Below are 20,867 nucleotides of genomic sequence, written 5' to 3'. Positions count from 1 at the left end.
TGGAGAGGATTACTCCGAGACAATCCGAGATGCTGGTTCTGATCTATTTGAACCAGAACATATGCAGAGGAATAACTGCTGGCTTGGAAAGCTGAGAGCAAGATTGGAGGCTGAAGCAGTTGAAATAATTCCTCATATGTGTCTGATAAAATAGCAACATCTCTTAATTCTCAAGTTTTTTTCAAAATGAAAGTTGAGCAAAGCAAGGTTGGGCAGTATACCAGTTCATGCTGGTATTCATTTCTCATTTGATTTTTTTTTTATATACCTCAACACCAATGAACAGTAAAAACAATAATTATGTGGTGAACAGAAACTACTTTGACACGAGGGGAACTATTTAACTGCTGTCTTGCCGATGCATGCTAACTACTTCCACCACACTGCTGGCCAGCAAAAACCATGACCTGACGGAAAGATGTGCAGGATGGTGACAAAGGAGGGGGAAAATGGAAAGCAAGATAATGCAATAGGGCTTATGCCCAAGAGGAGATGCGTCTGCTGTTGGGATGTTTTTTGGGTTAAGAATTTGATGTTGACCATAATGTAAATTTTGACAAGCTGAAGGTGTAACTAATAAGTGTGGCCGTTTGCTCCACTTCAACCAAAATATATACAGTATACTGGAATGTACAAGATGAATGAAGGATTCATTAATAACGAGAAGCAAAATTTATGAAAAAATGAAGCCAATGACCAGTGATATATCACTTTGACATAAGAAGCAAATGGTGGACTGACACTTCAGATGCTATAATGAACTATCTCTACAAGGACATGGTACCACTACATACAGTCGATAAAGATTGTTTCAAAGCAATGATAGACTCATGGATCAAACCAGGGACTCTTCAGTTGCTTGACAGCCACTCAACCTCCAAGCCATGCCCTTCTAAATGATGATCAAAATATTGGATTTAGGGCATCTCCTACTATGGAGTCGTGAATGTTTGCAGGCAACCACTCCCTATTTAAGTTGGCTTTTCATTGACAAAAACTGTTAACAGAGGGTGTTAACATTGTTAAGTTGGAGGAGTTGGTTCCATCATGGCGGCGGCAGGCAAGTCAGGTCTGACAGGTGCAATGACAGCGACTTTATTTTACTGTTTTTTTCTGAGCCTTTTGGATACACAACAAAGTCTCCATAGGCCTACAAAGTTCAGACAGAATGCTAGCAAACATTTTGTCACAGAGACAACAAGCGAGTTTAAGGCACAGCCTACACTTGGCTATGGAAAACAAGCACTGTTACAAACTTTCCTTTTTCCCTGCTGGACAAACATCAAACGGGAAAAGCAGAGCAAGATACTTTTATATCGCTCGAGGGTTGAAAAACTGGTGATAGTTATCTGCCTTTTACTCTCCGGCGACATCCACCAATATCCCGGCCCAACTACACCTATACATAGGTTCCATACATACATATATATACATATATATATATATATACATTCCATTTCACTTGCTTCACAGTCTTCATTTGAATGCTTAGGGTTAAATGTAAATCCCCTTCCCCTTTGACCGTGCTCCTCATTTACTGCCCCCCTCCAAGACCTAAGTCAGTCTTTTTTTCAGAATTCCAGGACCTTCTCACCTCACTCTGCTCAACCACTGACAATATTCTGATTCTTGGAGATTTTAATATCTACATGGACATAGCTACAGATCACTCAGCAATCAAGTTTTCTCAACTCTTGGACCACCTCCACCTCACACAACATGTAAATGAGCCAATGCACAACAAAGGTCATACACTTAATTTGGTCGTCTCCAACACTGCTCGCATAAAAAATATACAGGTAAACAGTCTGGGTGTATCTGACCACGGCATGATCTCCATGGAGCTGCCTTCACCATCTCCCTTAATCAGAACCAAAAGTAAAATTCCATTTAGAAACTTAAAAAACATAAACCCGGCTGCCCTCTCCCATGACCTCCAACTCATCTCATCCTGTCCCATAGATTTTAACTCAGCCACCGACGCAGTCAACTATTACAACAAAGCTATGAATGACCTTCTAAGCCAGCATGCCCCCCTCAAAACCCAAATGGTCTCCTTCCAGCGCTCAGCACCCTGGTACACTGATGAGCTGAGGAGGATGAAGAGGTTTGGACGTGTTCTTGAGTGGCGTTTCCTAATGTCAGTATTGACTGTTCACAAACAGATATACAGAGACCATCAAAAAGCATACGCCAAATCACTCAATACCACTCGCTCACAGTTCTACTCAACCATCATCAATGAAAATCCAGGAAACTCCAAACAGCTTTTCTCTACAGTCAATCATCTGCTAAAACCTCAATCCAAATCATTCACGGAACCCACAGAAACAAGGTGTAATGAGCACATCACATTTTTCAAAGGAAAATAAATAACATCCGCTCCCACCTCTCTACTCCTCCCACCTCACTGATCCTGAACGATAACCCAGAGCCTGGGTGCACCCAACATCTGTCCTGTTTTTCACCTGTCACACAGCAGGAGGTTGAGCGCACTGTGAGGAATATGAAAACTACCACCAGTGCCCATGATCCTGTCCCACCCTGTTCACTCTGTACATCATTACACTTGGCCACATCATCAATAAACATGGAATATCCTTTCACTGCTACACTGATGACACTCAGTTATACATCCGGTCAAATCCCACTCCCTTCAAACCACTGCCACTGGTCACGCTGAGGTCCTGCCTGGAGGAGATGGAGGCATGGATGAAGCTCAACTTCTTACAGTTGAATAGCTCCAAGACCAAGGCTATCCTCATTGGTACACCACATCAGATACAGGCATCATCCGTCACCAGCATCACCTTCGATGGCCAAGACATCCCCCTCTCCGATTCAGTCACTAACCTCGGAGTTATAATGGACCCTCACCTCACTTTTGAGTCTCACATCAAACACCTCTGCTAGAAATCCTTTTATCATCTCAGAAACATCTCCAAACTCCGTCCCATGCTCTCTCAGTCAAATGCAGAAAAACTCGTCCATGCCTTTATCTCCCTCGGGCTTGACTACTGCAATGCACTCCTCATCGGGATACACTGGAGCTTCTGCCTGCAGAAGCTCCAGTGTATCCAGAACTCTGCTGCGAGGATCCTGATGAGGGTGCGCAAATATGATCATATCACTCCCATCCTCAAATCCTTTTTGCACCATTTTCCAGCACCTTCTGCTCAGCTCTGTCATTTTGCTGATGTGCAAAGTGCTTCTTTGTTCTGATGTCTAACTGGTCACTATTGAAATTTGTCTATTCCAATAAATCCCAGCTTTTCAACCAAACCCTGTCACCTGGATAACTGAAATCCATCCAACTTTCACAGTTGAGAAGATTCTGGATGTGAGATGCAGCGGTTGTGGTTTCCAGTAATTGATTACCTAGGAGGGGTATGGTCTGGAGGCGCTTGTAGATTTTTTTAACCCTAACCCTGTAGTTATGTGCCTAACATACCTGTGTCTCAACGTCATCTGCTGCTGCTTAAAAGCCCTTGTCTCCTTCACCAATGAGGCCAGATTGTTTTGGACTGAGTGGTAGCTTTGGGTCCTTATCACAGTGATTCTTACTGCAAGGTTTTTCTGGTGTGTTTTTTGTTTTTGCCATGATTCCCCAGTATCATTTCTGTTTGCCTGCAGAACTGGTCCACAAGCTCCAATATCACAGCCTATGTCGTAAAAACGAATTTTTCTCCTGTCTCACACTGCAAAGCCCACAACTTCTGTCTTTGCCTTCGCAATCTCTACCCAAAACCTCATGCCCAACACTCCATCAGCACACTCCCTTCTCATGCCTCACCAGCTCGTCCCTCTCGGAACATCAACCTCCACTCTCTACTCCCTGAACCTTGCAATAAATTTATGTTTCCTTGTTCCTTCCCCTTTTGGGTCCCAAATTAACTCTAAATGTAACATACCCAATGTATCAAGAAGTCATCTAGGGGATTAAAGATGTATTTTTGATATTGACAGGGTTCCTACCAGTGTATTGAAGGCATGGCAAGCTAGGCCTGACTTGTCCCCCACTAGGCCAAGCATCATCTATTTTTTTTAATTTTTTTGGTTTTTAGACTGCAGTCGGGGGGGGGGGGTGTATATTTGGAAAGCTCAACTGCAGCATCATTTGGTCATAAAAGAACAGGAGGTTTAAGATCAGTTCTCTTTCTCAACACCTGGAAGCTACACTTCAAAGCCCCTTCAACTATCACATGCTTACAATAAGTTACAATCTTGTCACACATAATAAGATATGTCAAGGGGGAAAAGCCAAAATACTTGCGTTAGCTTTTTCAGTTGGAAACATTCCAGAGCAGAATGTGAGCCTGCCTTCCTCAGAAGGAATCCACAGTCAACCACGTTAGCCAAGCCACAGCTCTACAAAATACAGCCAGCTGATAAACAAGAGGATAGTACTTCCCTCTGCGCTACTTGCTCTCTTATGAAAAAGCGAATGTCTCTCGACCATTGGCTGATCCCTCCCTGCCTCTGATTCAACTACAGACATTATCGAAAACAAGACTGTGATTCCTTTAGTATTAAAAATGCAGGTGATAGGCATTAGCGTATGTATTGATAAACATGATCCATAGCAAATAAACTGATTCATCTTTGCAGATTTTGCAAGTAGAAGTATTTGGAAAACTGACGAGAGAATAACAAATGCACAACAATGTAAAGAGTGAAATGAAATGCCTCATAAAAATTACATAAATAACATAAAGCTAATTAGTTTATTTGATTGAATAAAAAGGTCTAGACCTGTTTTGTAGGAAAAGTGACCTTATTTGAATTCTGTTGCTATGTGGGGCTATACATAAAATAAAACTGAATATAATTAACTTGACTTTGTGGTGTCCCATTGGGGGCGTCAATGGGTTGCAGATTGCTATCTTAGACTTGACATTTATGTTCTGTATTTAAATAAAGGAAGTTAGTAAACCATAGTGTATTGCTTAGTGCAGAATGTAGACAGCCATATCATGGCATAAGACATGCATTGAATACTTTCTGCGATGACTCTCCACACACACCCATATATGATACGAAATCATGACAGGGTCTCCTTTTTTCAAGAAACACTTCAACATGAAAGTTTGTGGTCAATCTGTTTTATTATACACATTTTTTCATATTCTAATTTAATTAGTAGATAACTATTTCAGTCCCGATGGTAACCAAGATGAAGACATCAGCCACTCTAATTAAACATAATAAAAATAAAATAAACAAATAAAATCAATGCTTAAATTTTGTGATTAAATAGTTCATGAGCTTCCCTCACCTGTCCTACAGATCCCCAGTATTTGATGTGTGCATACAACTTCAATCAGCTCATCACTAATGCCATAAAGTCACATTTGGCTTTTTATTATTTGTTGCAAAAAACATTATGCAAAAGCTTCCAAAATCCCTAGAATTTTAATTAAATTATATATTTGGCTTCTTGTGTCTATATGTGTTGGCCCTGCAATGGACTGGTGAACCCTTCAGTGTGTACCCCGCCTCTCGTCTGAAGGCTGCTGGTATAAGCTCCAAACACCACCACAAAGAACTGCACAAACAATTCAAAGACAGCCAAGGCACAAAACAGCCGACAACACCGAGTCCGCATAACGCGACTCCGCAGCCACTCGTTGGCCCTCCAAGAGGCTCTTTAGCGCGTCAGGGAATGTGGTTACATGTCAGCGCTCCTGGTTGAAACCTAGCAAAGTGAACATGTTGGTGTTCCTGTGTAAGAACTTGAAATAAGAGATGTGTTAGAGGAGTTTTGGGATGAATAAATCTCCCTATCTCTTGATTTAGTGGTTCTACATTACTCACTTATGTTTTCTCCATCATAGTGCTGTAATTGCCTGTTCAGCAAGATGATGGCATTGGCAGGTCTCGATCTTTATAATGGGAGAAATGTTTAATTTGCCAGTTGCCATGTTTAATTTATTCTATTGATGTTTTCTCCCAGATATGTTTTCGTTTTAGTTTGAGCCTTGGAAATTGTTTGAATTTGCCAAGAGTCAGGTTTGAGCCTTGCGCAATCGCAATATGTTAAAAATAAAAGCATATGTTGGATACAAATAACTGTTCAATTTCTTTATTCAATGGGCATAGGCTATTAAATGTTTGTGGTCTATGTCAACTGTAAATATTAAAACAGAAAGATATGCTTTAATGTATTGTAGCTAATATGTACCTTTGATATTTCATATATACATATAGACACATTTAGTGCAGGTCATATCGTCATCGCAATATTGAACAGTGTAATCGCACATTGCATGTTTTCCTGATATCGCCCAGCCCTGTGCTGGATGTTTTGTCAGTTGACAATTGATGGCTGACTCAGAAACAACCTAAAAGTCCTGCAAAATCAGCAGCGCATTGTGTTTAAATGACCGGTGTTATGATTTAACTGTTGACAGTGTTAACTGGTGACTAGGGATATGACGATACACTCAGCTCACGAGACGATACGAGAAATGATATTGGGTTCAGGAGAACAAGACGAGATGAGATTTTAAGAAAACTATAATGACTAAGTATATGACTTGACCAACAGACTTTTATTTAACCGAGTCGCACATGCATTTTGAAATGTAACTTGTTACATGCATGATGTAAGCATGAGCTTTTAATAAACTTCTTCTTCCACAAATTGAAACAAAAACTAAAATGTATGTTGAAAGTGGCGGGGGCTTCTTCAGTGGTAATACTACCGGTCTTTTCGACGGTCTTTTCGGACGGCATTGTTGACGCGATCCTTCCCTCCTTCTCCTCAGCTTCAGCTCCTCCTTCTCTTTCTTTAGGCTGTGGCAGGCTCGATGTAGCAAAGGCACATTACCGCCCCCAGAGGTCACAATTATTAGTTCACAAATCTCGCAAAACAGATATTTCACGTGACGAGAAATATTGCAGAGTTAAATCTCTCGAGATCTCGTGCTACGATATCTCGTCACACCCCTACTGGTGACTTTCTCATGTAACAAGATAGGTTAGGAGACGTGAATTACACAGTTTAACTCACACAAATGCTTACCATGACTTACATAGCAAGCACAGAGGAGTATGTATCTTTAAATATGGACTGCAGGGGTGGGCAATCATGTGCCATGGAGGGCGGTGTGTATGCAGGTTTTCCTTCCAACCAAACACTTTAACAGGTGATTCCACTGATTAACACACCTTCAGCCACAGAAGAGTGTTGATAAGTGGAATCACCTGTTAAAGTGTTTGTTTGGAAGGAAAATCTGCATACACACCGCCCTCTATGGCACATGATTGCCCACCCCTGCTTTCAAAGAATTACACTACAAAGGATTTAAGGAGAACAGCTATGTGACAGTCACCATGATAAGATGGTCACCAGTTAAACTAACACCGGTCATTTAAAAAACTATGGCGTCCCGATGGCAACTCTGGTGAAGACAAATCTACAGCCTGACTGTGCTGCAGAATTTGTCTATGCAGGAGGCTGAGCAGGTCTTCCTCTCTGGTCCAGTGTATCATCACAGGTAAGAGTAAAGAATTTTAAAAAATGTACACAAATCTTTATCAGCTATTTGCTAATATTAGTGAATACCTTAAAGTAATGTTAATAATATTTCAGTGAAGTGGAGGAATTTTGCGAGACTGATACACAAACAATTCAGGAAAGAAGGGAGACCATTCAATTGATATGTATGGCTGTTACTTACTTCACAATCAAGTTTTGAAGCTGTGTCAAGTGTACACATTATGTACATTATTATTACATTATGTACACATTGTGTACACAATATTGAAACACTTCAAAATTTCTTTATATTTTCATAGACTTCAATATCATGGCCACGGAGAATTTTTTTTTTTTGCATAATGTTTTAAAAATGATGTTCACAAAAACCACAATAAAATTGTTTGTGGTAAAATGATTCCAGTATATTTTATTGCCATTTTAAAAGTTTAAGCATATTTTGATGATATTGGGATAATATCGTGCAGAGATGTTGATAGGTTTTCAATATAGTGAGTCCCCATGACCCACAGGTGGTGATTTGAGGGGGTCCCTGGGAAATTCAATGGGTCCCCAATTAAAAAATGTATTTCTGTCTATTTCTTATATTCTTCTATTGCTTAAATTGTAGTGCTAAACTCTCTCAATGGTGGTAAGGTAAGATATGGCTATAATTAGCAGGTATGTTCAAAATGTTTTTTTTCGCCATTCAAAGGTTTGTTTTTTTTTATTGCCACACAGCCACCACCGGAATATTTTTTTGTTAGAGCACGTCCCCTAGACGTTAAACCATCGAGTGAACACAGCATATAACAGTTGAAACGTGAATTTATTTACTACTAAGAAGTTTGTATCTTTAATTGTTGAAATGAAATCCACGGTAGTTGTTGTTGTAGCGGCTAAACTAGCATGTCGCGATACTGTACTCAAGGGGATCATGTCTGCGCTGAGTTAATGCGCAAAGGGTTGAAACAGCGCTCGGCAGGTCCGCTGAAGTCAAGGTTTCTTTTGCTACTTACTGTGATTTTAAGCACAAGTTGTTGTTCACAATGTATGGTTTTTCATAAGAAAAATGAAGTGTGTCCCTGGGACGTGCAGATAGTGAATTTACTGCGTCCTTTCATATTTTAATGCGTCAGGGACGCAGGACGCGTACCTAACAACATCACTGATCGTGACTCACAAATATTTTAGCAGGATGATCGTGACATGACATTTTCATCATCATTCCATATCTACCCACAACCCCCTCACACAGAACCAGGATCCCTCAACTGAATGCACTTTTAAAACTGAGTAGTTGGACTGAAAGTAGTATTTTGGTGGAATGGACCTTTAAAACGATAACTTGTTCGAAAGTATTTTGGTGGAATTGGAATAAGCCTTTAATACTATAGTTGGAAAGTAGTATTTTGCTATCATCCAATTCGATAGGTGGCACTGTCACCAAAAACCTAGAGTCCTATAACTGCGTGCTATCATCCAATTTGGTAGGTGGCGCTGTAGGGTCCTGGAACTGCGGTCCTGAAACCGCAGCTCTCCGGCGCTGCAGGAATCTACTATTGGATAGAGTGGCCATCCAGCAACCGAAGGGTCACTGGTTCGATTCTTGACCCCGGTGACCATGTCGAAGTATCCTTGAGCAAGATACTGGACATGTAATTCCTCCTGATGAGTAGGTTGGCGCCTTGCATGGCAACCTTCACCATCAGTGTGTGTGTGTGTGAATGGGTGTATGAGATGACACTGTAAAACGCTTTGAATGCCGTTAAGGTAGAGAGGGTGCTAAAAAAATTGAGTCCATTTACCATTTTCAATGTGGTTAAATAAAAAAAAAAAAGTTTCCTTTCCACTTTCAGTAAATGCAAATGGAGAAATACACCTGGCAGGTGGTAGAAAAGCAATCTGAAGGCACCATAAATCATGAAAACATAATAACATCAACAACAAACTTTTTCAGCTCATGCAGTTCGTAAACATAAGAGGCCTGTCGATGTCACACTTTTCTGATTCCTAACTTGCCATTTAGTGCTGCTTCACCAGGAATAACAGTGAGTCAGACAGTGCATCAATCTGCACACAGCAAATGGAGTCAAACAGGAAATCTTCACACAAATGGAATTGTATATCTGGCCAATTTCAAAAATAACCACGACATGCAGGTTCCCTGAAAAACTGACCTGAAAAGGGTACAATATAAACATATACTATACTTGCATATGAGAAACACATAAATCAAGAGACAACAGACAACAATCAAATTGGAATTTGAGCAAGTTAGCAAGGCTGGCAGACAGCTGGAAATTGCAATTATGTCTAACACCGATGTGATCAGCATCACAGCCTGAGCACAGCACAGCCATCCCTGATGAAAAATTCGAAATCAAGCTCGCAATTTGAAAAACATTTAAGGCCAAAATATGACTTGGGGGAGCCACAATAAAAAATGTCCAGTACAACAGACCAAGACACTTAACCTATCACCCCGTTAAGCCTACCCAGTTTGAGGTAGCTAACAAATGGAAGGTGGCTCAATCTAGCAAGCAAACCTTGGAGCCAAACACAAACCTGCAGCCTCTCCTATCCTTCACTGGTTGCTACATTCAACTGCTTTTGTTCTATAAGTAAAAAATATGCCAGGCATTGCTGGATATACAGTACTGCAAATAAATTGCCAATAGAATTTTTTGTACCTCATTTGCAAAGAAGAGCAATTTATTTATTAATTTATAATTGATTGAGGAAAGATCCAGTGACACAGTGCAATTTGGGGAAAACTGTAAGTGTAATATTTTCTTTAATTATGAGAACTTAATTGAAAAGCAGATTTTCAGGTTTTTGTATTGTCATGTACAGTTCTTAAACAGAAAATTGGATTCATCAAAAATCTGTCTCTGTGGTTCCCAAAAATTCAGAAATCAATATTAGCCAAGCATACTGCATCCATTGTGCTGTCTTAGTAATAAATTTACAATTATTGATAATGACAGGACAAAGCTACTAAGATACTCACTCATGGCAAGATGCAGTAACACTGAGGTCCACCTATTCAGAACCATGGCTTTGGTTGTAGAAGCCCCATTATTTTGTTGTGATGCAAACTTCACAAGTCCCTCACAATGTCGGACATTAAAGCATCTTTTTGCCCTTGTGCAATGATCTCTCCTGTGTGATTATCCAGAGAAACTAATTTGGAGACATGATCTTTTCAACTCCTATGTGTCTATATAATGCTGATAAAAGGTTCACACATTCTGCTCTGATCTGGTTGTGGAGAACTGGGTCACATATGTAAGCTAGTGGGCCACTTTTTCTTTCAATGAGATGTGGAAAAGTGGAGTTTTAGGCATTCATTTTGGTGTGGATGGCAGTTCAGGTGGTGAAACAAACTTTGACTTTTTGCACTAAGTTTTCAAGCTGTTGTGTTTTTCATTGCAACAAAGTCAGCCATTTCCACCTCCAGTCCACATCCTCTTAGCTTACTTGGACTCAAGCTGCAATCGCATATAACTGGTGTACCGCCCACCCCTAAATCCTGCTATCAGACAGACTAACTGACAAATAAGGAGGGCACCAAGAAGAATAACTTTGACAACAGCATCTAAAAAAAAAGTTTTTTCACCATTTTTAACAGATCTGCACCACAATTTAATGGATCCATCCTCAGTCCATACTGCAAGGTCCACCAAGTTTCCTTAAAAGCAGCCTGAGCATTTATTCACAATACAGCTGAATGAGCTCATGTGACTTACCTAGTCTGCAATAACAAATGATGAACAGAAAATGACTATAAACTGATGAAAACCAAGAGACATAACTGGGAACAGGTACAAATTACAAAAGATCTGGATTTACCAGAGGCCACTGTGGTAGTTTGTTGATTCTGATGCAAAGAAAAAGCATCTTTCATGATATTGTCACTATTTATAAATGAATGCAGCTCATACAATTTTTTCAAACACCACTTCAAATTCAGATGCCAGTCTATTTGGCCTGCAAATGTTTTCAGCTAGCCTACAGACTCTGGCTAAATAGTAATCTTAGTAGTGTGGGGTAAGCTGATAGCAGTCAGTGCACCAACTAGACAGAACATGAAGAGGTGTGACACAGTTTTGACTTCACAGTGATGTATGCTTGTCCTTAAATGAGTGAGACATTGTTTAACAGATTCTATCCCTCATATCCCTAGTTCTGGTCTGTCCTTTGAGAGGGATGAATAATAATATTCGCATGTTATCAGTATCTGTAGACATTGGTAATTTTCTAATAGATCAGTATCAGTCCAGTGAGCTTAACAGTCTAGTTCAAGTCTATTCATCTTTGTTCATCATCTGTTATGAGGCAACAATTTGAAGCTAGCAGGTCATCCCTCACAGGGGCACAGTAAACACCGCAAGAATAGGAAAGAATTTAGTGCCATGTCGTGTTATAACAATTACACTGCACCATCATCCAGCAGCCTGGATGCTGTGCCACTGGATTGTGCAATGCTATGACAGTTAGCTATCTGTACAGACAATAATACAGACAATCATATTATCAAGAACAATCCACTGGTCAGTGTCTAGGCACGTGACCACAGGATGTCGGGTGCAAGCCTGTTCAAAGTCATATGTAGTCATTACTTAAGCAATGTCACACACGAACCGTAGCCAGTGACCAAGCGTAATGTTACAGCAACCTTGCTTTGCCATCCATAATACTGTGTTGACTAACAAATCTGAGAAACGTCTCGCATAGCTGCGTCTTAACATTCTTTTTTCTATGTGTTCCAGTAATTATGTTAAAATCTTTCTTCGGTTTGATCCATTAAACAAAACTCTGCTAGAGGACATAACAAAGCCTCCAAAAATGTTGATGCGTAGTTAATACTGCCAGCTTACGATACCAGAGGTCCGTTAGCTAGCCACCAGCTCATCGAATTAGTATCGCATAGGAACCACAACTGTCAAGCTAAACGGTGACATTCAAGTAACTATTTGGCCTTCCAAAAACAAACACGAATAAACTGACTAGTTTGTGTTTTTATATTTACACCTAATATGTTTTATATTTCTGGAAATTACGACTGACATAATACCGTTAGCTCCTATGCTGCTGGAACAGCCGTGATGCACATTCCAGCCTTTGCTAACTCGCCTGGGAGGCAGCTAGCAACACAGCGCTAGCTAGCCGCTCCAGAGACCTGCGTCTTTCTGCTTCCACTTACCAGTAACGTGAGGCGGCGTTGACAAGAAAATACTTCACTTGGACCGGTAATGGTGAGCTGAAATGTGTTAGTTAAGTCGATGTGGGGTACTCTGTATACATCCATAAGTTACAAACAATGATTTAGTCCAAAAGTCTTCGCTGCTTCCTCTACTACCTTCAACCAGTAGCCATTTTTGCTCAGTATGAAAAGCCTGCCAGCAGCTAGGTCCAAGCAGCATCCGCCTCTGCAGGCCACATCTGTGAGGCAACGCTGACATCTGTTGGAGAAACGGACACGTTTGAAAATACTTAAGTTAATGCACATTACTGAAAACCATTGTTAATTTACTGAAATAATGAAATTGTAAATAATGATCATTATGTAATTACTGATACTTGACACATGATCATTTATTGACTAAAATAGGCAAGGCAAGGCAAGGCAATTTTATTTGTATAGCCCGTTTTCACAAACAGTTTGTCTCAAAGGGTTTTAAATAATTAAGGATGGATCAAGAATTCATGTGTTCCAATGACTTTGTCATTTGTTTACACGTAATATAGGTTCTGATAAGAACTGTATTTCAAGACCAAATGTTTGCTCCTACTCTCCAAAAATTGTATTTCTGTCATTTATATTATTTTTTATATCATTTTTATTTAAAAAAAATCCTTTTTATACAAAAGAATAAAACTGAAATCTTAGGATGACATGAAACAAAGAAGAAAATGAAACGTAAGGTCCGACCATCTTGGGATTTTTGAGTTTCCTAACAATACTGCTTTTAGAACAGAAAAGAAATCGTAGATTACTGCTATCATTTTTTTCTCTCCCTTCTATGTTTGTTGTGTACAAACTTCGTACCATTATGACTGTGCAAAGGTACTCAGAAGGCATATTTCTTATACAAATAACTTACTTTAATAAAAGTATTTAACATTGTCTTACATGAGTATTTAAGTAACCTCCCAAAATAAGATAAATATAAAATAAATAAATCAGAGGTGCTGGAGCACTCACCATTGGAATTTTTTTTCAACATTTGTTGTGCTGTAAAAAAAAAAAAGAAAAAGAAAATAACATCGGCACGAATCAGAAAACATACTTTCAATACAATATATCTGTAATAAGCCTGTGATAGGCTGATAAACAGGCCTCTTCCCATCTCCATGGGGGGGGGGGGGGGGCAGGTCTGGAGCTAATGTACTAATTTCAGTTTTTTTGGTCACTTTGCACAACACTATTGTAATCTAAAATAAGAGGCACTAGATGGCAGCACTTGTTTATTCACCCACTGACTCCATGTTGGTGTTTCAGTTGTTCTGATCTTTGAGCAACATAAACCACAAAATATTACAGCCTCAGTATCAATAACAGTGATTATTCTTAAACTGAAATGGAACTGTGAGAGTGCACAAGCATCTCAAATATTTTGAAATGCTTGTGTTTTTTGTTGAATACTATTAACTAATTCCATGCATCTCATCACGTTACTGTCATGTTTCCTTCATCTCAATCTGTTAAAAATGCAATATTGTAAAGTTGTTCATGAAAATGTGTTTTGATCAAATTTCTTTAAAAAGTGCCTTTTTACCCCCATAATTTTTATTAGTTGATTTTTAGGTATCTTTAGTTTGTTTGTCTTTGGATGGATCCACTTGACCTTGAAGGGTTTTGGGGGAAAAAAAAAACAACACTCTGGTTAAAACACTTACATGGTCTGTGTCTCTATCGCTGTTACATAGAGTTTGGACACTCAAGTGGAATACCATAAAATAAATTTCACAAAGTTACAGTACTGACTGGACAATATGTATTAAGAGCTAGAAGTAATTTCCATTCTCCTTGGAGGCTCCCACTCTTAGGCAAAGTAAATGCATTCAGTGATTTCATGCAAATAACAAACCCATTTCATACAAATGGAGATGTAAAAGAATTACAAACCAAACTGAAAGATCTGATGGTTCAAGCAAACTGATGACTAGTTTCTTTTTGTTTGGGTCCATGCTCTCCCAGTCGTCTCAGTCCTTCAGTTCCTCAGCTGCAGATTTCTTTATCTTTTTGGGAGGCAGGAACTCTGTCATCATCCAAATTGCTGTATTCTACCCTCTTATCAACAGTCTTTCCCCAATGTGTTGACAGGGTTAACAATCAATGTGTGGCAAGAATACTCATCATACTGCGATGCGTCAAGTGTAAACACACTTGAAGGAAATGTACAGGTACAACAGCTGAATCCTTTGACAGAGCTAGAATACTTCATTAATGGTTGATGCTATTCTTTGTTATTTAGGTTGTAGGGGGTGGTCCTGTTGGTCCTCATTTCAATTTCTAGAAACACCTCAATATGATGCTGTCCAGTCCAACAACACTGTAACTGGATTGAGCAAATAGCACAAGAATTTGATTAATTCATTGGGCTGAAGAAACTGATGATCATTTCTAGCAACCTGGCTGGTCTGTTGATACAACTACAGACAAAGGAAGACAGTTTGGTTGAATTGCAGGCAATCATGAAACGGTCATGAATGTAGCTCAGGATGAGTAGGACTCAAATCCAGGACACCGATCGGTGGGATCAGACAAGTGGGGTTTATTACAGGCAGAGGTGGGTACACGGGAGATCAATAAACACAGGCAGAGGTATCCAAAAAAGCAAGAGGCAAAAGATGAGGTCAAAAAATGAGCAAGGTTCAAAAATGACGTGGCTGTGGCTGTGACTGTGACTATGGCTATGGCTATGGGAAAGAGTGCTGGAACATGAGTAATATACATCAACGAACTGACAACAAAACACAAAGGGGGAATATATGCAGGACTACTGGGGAGTGATGAGCCACAGGTGCGGGAAACACAATCAGGGATCAGGTGCACACAGAATGGTTGTCTGTCTCTATATATGTTGGCCCTGTGAAGGACTGGTGACCTGTCCAGGATGAACCCCGCCTCTTGCCTGAAAGCTGCTGGGATAGGCTCCATTAACAGGATAAGCGGATGGATGGATGTAGTAAACAGTGGCTCCTATGAAGCTCTTCATCCAAACTGTACTGATGATCCCCCATATCTACGTAGTACCAGTAAGGGCCTCAGATGAAATGTTGTTGCTAATGAAGTCTTTTGTTTTCCCTTCCATGTAGCATCAAAAAGGAAATGGTCTTTCTGGTTGACTATATTTCCTCTTCTGTGTGTTTTTAAAAGAATGAGCTTGTTGTGTTTAAGTTTTGGCATTGGAAGTTTTGAAACCTGAATTTATTATTACTCTTCAATCATTTGATGTCAATACATGTCAGACTGAAATATTTTTGTTACCTCTATATCACATATCATAACATTAAAACTACTGACAAGTTTAGTAAAGTCCTCCATTCACGAGGAGGATAGTCTTCCATTTTGACTGAATCTCAGAGTGTTAATATAGTGGTGCACAGGAAAGAGCCCCGAAACTGATTTGAACATACAGTGCTCTCATTTCAAAGTCATTAGGATTTTTTGAGTATGTTTTTGGCAAAAAAGTTTGAAATAAGGTCTGTGGTAACATGTAAACAAAATGTTAAGGTTTTTTTTTTTTAAATTTTATTCTGCAGCATAAAATATGTCAGTTAACACCATAGTTGTGAATTTCTAAGTGTTTATGTCAGTTAAAATCAGTTGTTGCTATTAACTATCTAAAAAAGATTATGGAGGCTGTCACAGACATTGAACATAATCACATCAAACACAAGAACCACAGTACTGGTTGTTTTGATCTTCAAGACATGCGTATGTGATGAAGCTTGTCCACAACCTGAAGTAATCTTTGTACTTTAGTATTGTATATATGCTTAAAAAAACAAAACAAACATCATTTTGGCATTAATTCATGTGAAAGTCTCATAAACCTTTGTCTGTCAGAACTTTTTTTTTTGATAATAATCCAAAAATTCATGCAATAATCCTGTTGGCTTTTGTTTGAGGGAACCCATGGTGATACTTTCATCAGGGTTGGCTGACAATATTATGTTATCCCTATTTTAACCATCATTTATGAAGCTGCCATTTATGGTGCTGTTGAATTGTACAAGTTTTCACAGAAGGGCATTTGTAATATTTTTCCATCCAAGTCATAGTTTTTGATTTTATGTGATAAATGGAATAAACCTCAAGACTTGACCCAAACAAGGTGCTTTCTGCATTTGCCACCAGCAAATTAAACTCCTGATATTTGAATGGTGGTTTGTGGAATTTTCCCTCAACAGGCATAACTGTAAATGTGTCTCAGCAAAGAAATGAACAATGCTCTGAAACTCTAGAACAAGACTGAACATGAAAATTTATTGTAAAATGTAAGCACGGCCACTGATATCGAAACTTTACTTTCAGTTCTTTTGTTGCTAGTTAAAATGTTACAATTTTCAGACTTCCTGTTACTCCACTGGAATTGGTAGAAAAGGATGGTGAGATTATATTATAAAGAGTTCCTTTCCTCTATAGTAAAGAGTAAACACAAATGCGTATACATCAGAGATGCCATTTCTAATTTTTAAAAAGCAAGGCATTCATGCAGTTTCATTTCAAAACAAATCTAGCATTGATGGTCCGTAAAATATAATTTTGCCACTGCAGGTGAGAGAACCATTTTAAGAGAATTAAAAAAGACAACAGAACTTTGACATAATTCTTTTTTTAAAATCAAGTCTAAAATATTCAGAATATTTACATTCCATCAATTTGGCTGACAAATTGCTAAGGATTTCTGAGCCAATAGCATAATGTTATCTGTGTCATCGTGATCGCAGGAACTCAGGAGTTGCCTAGTGTTTGTTTAAGCAGAGAAATGGCTGAGATTTATGAGTGTTCATTCTGTTCTGAATCGTCATCTTCCGCTTATTCCTCACTAGTAAGGGTTGCGGGGGGGCTGGAGCCTATCCCAGCGTCAATGGGCGAAAGGCGGGGTTCACCCTGGACAGGTGTTCATTCTGTTATCCATCTCAAATAATGTAGGACAATGAAATGAGCAAGAGGAGTGTCGGTATTGGCTCAAAGTACTCACTTCGGCCTCCAACAGGTTCAAGTTGTTATGTTTCATGATGGTGATAGCAGGACCCAAATGCAGAGAACAGAGGTAAACCAGGGTACCAACTCAAAAACCATGCAGACATCCTGGTAATCAGGACCTAAGTGCGGAGACAATAAGCAGGCAGGGCAGGATTAAACTTGAAGGTTTGATTTACAAATGAAATACAAAAAATAAAGTGGTACAGTTAATACAAGAACAGCTGGTCAGGATGACTAACGGATATGGAGACATGAGAATTTGACAAATACTGCCTCTGACAACCAAAGTAAAATACACTCAACTATGACACATCTAGAAACAGTAGGGATAATTCAAGGGCAGGGAAGGAGCTGATATAGCAAAAAAAAAACCCATTATGAACATGGCTGGGACTGATCAACCAATAAGGCCCAGGGGAAGCACTCAAAAAAAAAAAAAAGAGGACCAGATAAATAAAGGAAGGCACACAAAGACAAGAGGGAAGGGAATACAAAATAAAACAGGAACTGACTAGAGTGAACAAAAAACACAGGTGGAAACACAAACTAAAAACAAACTAGTGAAAAACAAGAAATACATTAGAACTAGGGGGCAGCATGACTTGGAGGTAAAGTGGCTGTCTACTAACCGAAGGGTCACTGGTTTGATCCTCACTTCTCCTGGTGACCATGTTGAAGTATCCTTGAGCAAGAAACTAGGCCCCAAATTGCTCCTGATGTCCCTGCAATGGACTGGCGAGCCTTCCAGGGTGTACCCCATGTCATGGTCCGTGTCCATGTTTTATTGTGGAGTTAGTGTCCTGTCTTCCTGTGTGCTCCCTTCTGTGATTACCTCGTGTCTCACCTGTGCGTGATTGCACCATGTGTGTCTTGTTTCCTTGTGTGTTTAACCTCTGTGTTTGCCATTGTCTCATGTTGGTTCATTGTTGCTGTTATTGTCATGATCATTCTCATTGTGTTCCCTGCGCCTCTGTGTTTTCTGTAAGTACCTGGTTGTCGGTTTTGTGTTGAACTTTGTTTTGTTGTACTTTGAATGTGTCCAGGGGTCTGTTTCACAAAGCTGGTTTAGTGAAAACTCAGTCTGTCAATCCTGAAATGAGGGAAGACTCCGAGTTTTCTGTTTCAAACAGGGAGGTAACTCAAACCAGAGAAAGAGGGGTAACTCTAGCCTGTTTCAGAGAGAGAAGTAACTTAAGCTCTTGGTCATTTACCGTAGTAACGGACTATGAACCTAACCTTTCGGGACCAGTTTCATTTTTTTTTTGTCAATGAACCTGGAGTTTCTGTCTCCACCCTCTTTCAGAGTCGCACACCATTTGATTTCTTCATTCAGTTAGCAGGTGAGTTTGGGTTTAGCCTAGTTCTGCAGTCTGTTGTTTAAAAAAAAATCTGAATAAGAAGGCCGTTAATCACAATAGGTGACAACATTTTTCACTAAGATGGCATGTTTTTTGATTCCGATTGCATGGATGAAGGTGTTGCATTACTGCGCAGAGAATTAAATATTTGTCGGGAGATGTTATCAGCAATGGTGTTCTAGCATTTCCAGACAATTATCATCCTGAGTGGTACAGTACTGTCAGTCCAACATCTACATACACAATCTAATCCATCATTTTTGCAACATTGCCAGTTGTATTCATGCGCTCACATCCCAGCAGATGAGTATTGCGCTGTTTCTTTGCAAACTGAAGTTTTTTTGTACAATGTTGTACACTCACTTGAGTGAGGCAACTATGCAGCATGGTCAGAAGTGTGCTTCACTCTGAACTGGCTTTTACCCATCTTTGTCGTCTTCCCTGGACATAAACCTGTCAAAGCCATTAGGTGAATGATGTAGAGATGTTAAACTCATATTAAATTATACTGTCTGTGAAACTGTGCTGCAAACTCAGACTGGGATTAGTAATTCTAATTTCTTTTAGAATTTCCCAGTGTGACTATGTGACTAGGAAGTCCACTCACTGCATAAATGTGCAGGTACATGTGGATTGTTTTACTGTTTTGAAATGTTACAGACAGCATCTTCGTTCAACTAACATCTGTCATTCTCTGATCAAGATCATATGTGATGCTGCATACATTTCCAGTGTGGAGGCCAAGTGGCCTGGGTCTGTTCATGACGTGAGGATATATCGTGGGTCTAACCCTAGCAAGACTGCAATGTGGTAAGCATAGCCTCAAGATTTGCACTTTATAATTCACTTGCCGCCTTCATTTAATACACTCCAATGTATCCACTATACATTAGAGTTTGATGGCCTTCTGCTGGGTGTCAGGGGTTGCCCATGCCATTTAGACTGCTTACCCTGACCCTTAACCAGGCTCCCAACAGAACTGGAGAAGCATGATGGGGAGGAATGGCCCACCTGATTGAACCTGAGTGGTCCTCTGTTATTGGATTTCTGTTCTTATAGATTGTCCATAACAAACACCATGTTCAAGCATAAGGGTGTCATGTGCATGTGCACTTGGCATCAGGACATCCTGGGCCATAGTTCAATGATCAACTTTGTGGTCATGTCGCTGGACTAGTGGCCTTATGTCTTAGACACTGGAGCGAAGAAATGCAGTATACTGTAGGTCACTCTGGGTTGCCTTCATTATGACCTACCTTGAGTGCAGCCTTGTCTAGCAATGACAGGATAATTGAAAGGTGTCAGGATCCCAGTGTCTTTTTTTTTTTCTCCCTTGATTTCCCCTTTCCCTCCTTCCCTTGTGGGCATGTATTTGTTTTCTAGGGGTGTTATGAAATTTCATGTTATGAAATGAAAATAACGAAATAAAATTAAGACTCACAAAATAAAAACCAATGTGAAGTGGTGCCACACACCCTTAATGCTGATGATTTTTGACCCCTCACCTACTGTATACACTAACAGAAGAACACTGTAGCAACGCCAGAAGAAGCGGTGAAACAATTATTTCAAAATGGAGGATGACAAGTTTGAGCAAGTAGCGGAGGCTCCACTCATCAAACAAATCGGTTGTGTGGACTTATTTTGGCTTCCCATGTAAAAGACAAGGCAACGGTGAGACAATTGTGGATAAAACAAAACTGTGCAAACTATGTTGGTACACAACGGTGAACTCTACTGGCATGATAGGAATAGGCACCTGTTGAAGGCTAAATATCACGATTCACTGTGGTCACACATTATA

The 20,867-nt window shown here is 39.7% G+C and overlaps 1 protein-coding gene and 1 long non-coding RNA gene across 4 annotated transcripts in view; one reads left to right on the top strand and one right to left on the bottom strand.

The window, feature by feature from the left end:
• Positions 1–18,498, bottom strand: part of wdfy3 (WD repeat and FYVE domain containing 3) — a 158,331-nt gene extending 139,833 nt beyond the window's left edge. The window contains exons 1-4 of one of the 2 annotated variants that reach the window (XM_086206930.1): positions 18,335–18,498; positions 17,701–17,824; positions 13,692–13,721; positions 12,690–12,948 (exon numbers count right to left, since the gene is read on the bottom strand). The gene's annotated coding sequence lies outside the window, so the exon portion shown is untranslated. The remainder of the gene's footprint in view (positions 1–12,689; positions 12,949–13,691; positions 13,722–17,700; positions 17,825–18,334) is intronic. The other variant, XM_086206931.1, reaches the window with a different exon arrangement.
• Positions 18,382–20,758, top strand: LOC147260370 (uncharacterized). 2 transcript variants are annotated; one of them, XR_015116575.1, is made up of 4 exons: positions 18,382–18,686; positions 19,009–19,045; positions 19,767–19,873; positions 20,588–20,758. It is a non-coding gene; the product is annotated as an uncharacterized LOC147260370 (long non-coding RNA). The 2 variants fall into 2 exon arrangements; XR_015116574.1 differs by lacking the exon at positions 20,588–20,758 and adding an exon at positions 19,957–20,406.
• The last annotated feature ends 109 nt before the right edge of the window (positions 20,759–20,867 follow it).

The sequence above is a fragment of the Aulostomus chinensis genome, chromosome 6 (assembly GCF_037954235.1).
Source record: "Aulostomus chinensis isolate RoL2024-O1b breed Wild chromosome 6, RoL_Achi_v1.0, whole genome shotgun sequence".
Classification (NCBI taxonomy): Eukaryota; Metazoa; Chordata; class Actinopteri; order Syngnathiformes; family Aulostomidae; genus Aulostomus; species Aulostomus chinensis.
This window is presented reverse-complemented; position numbering and strand designations above follow the sequence as displayed.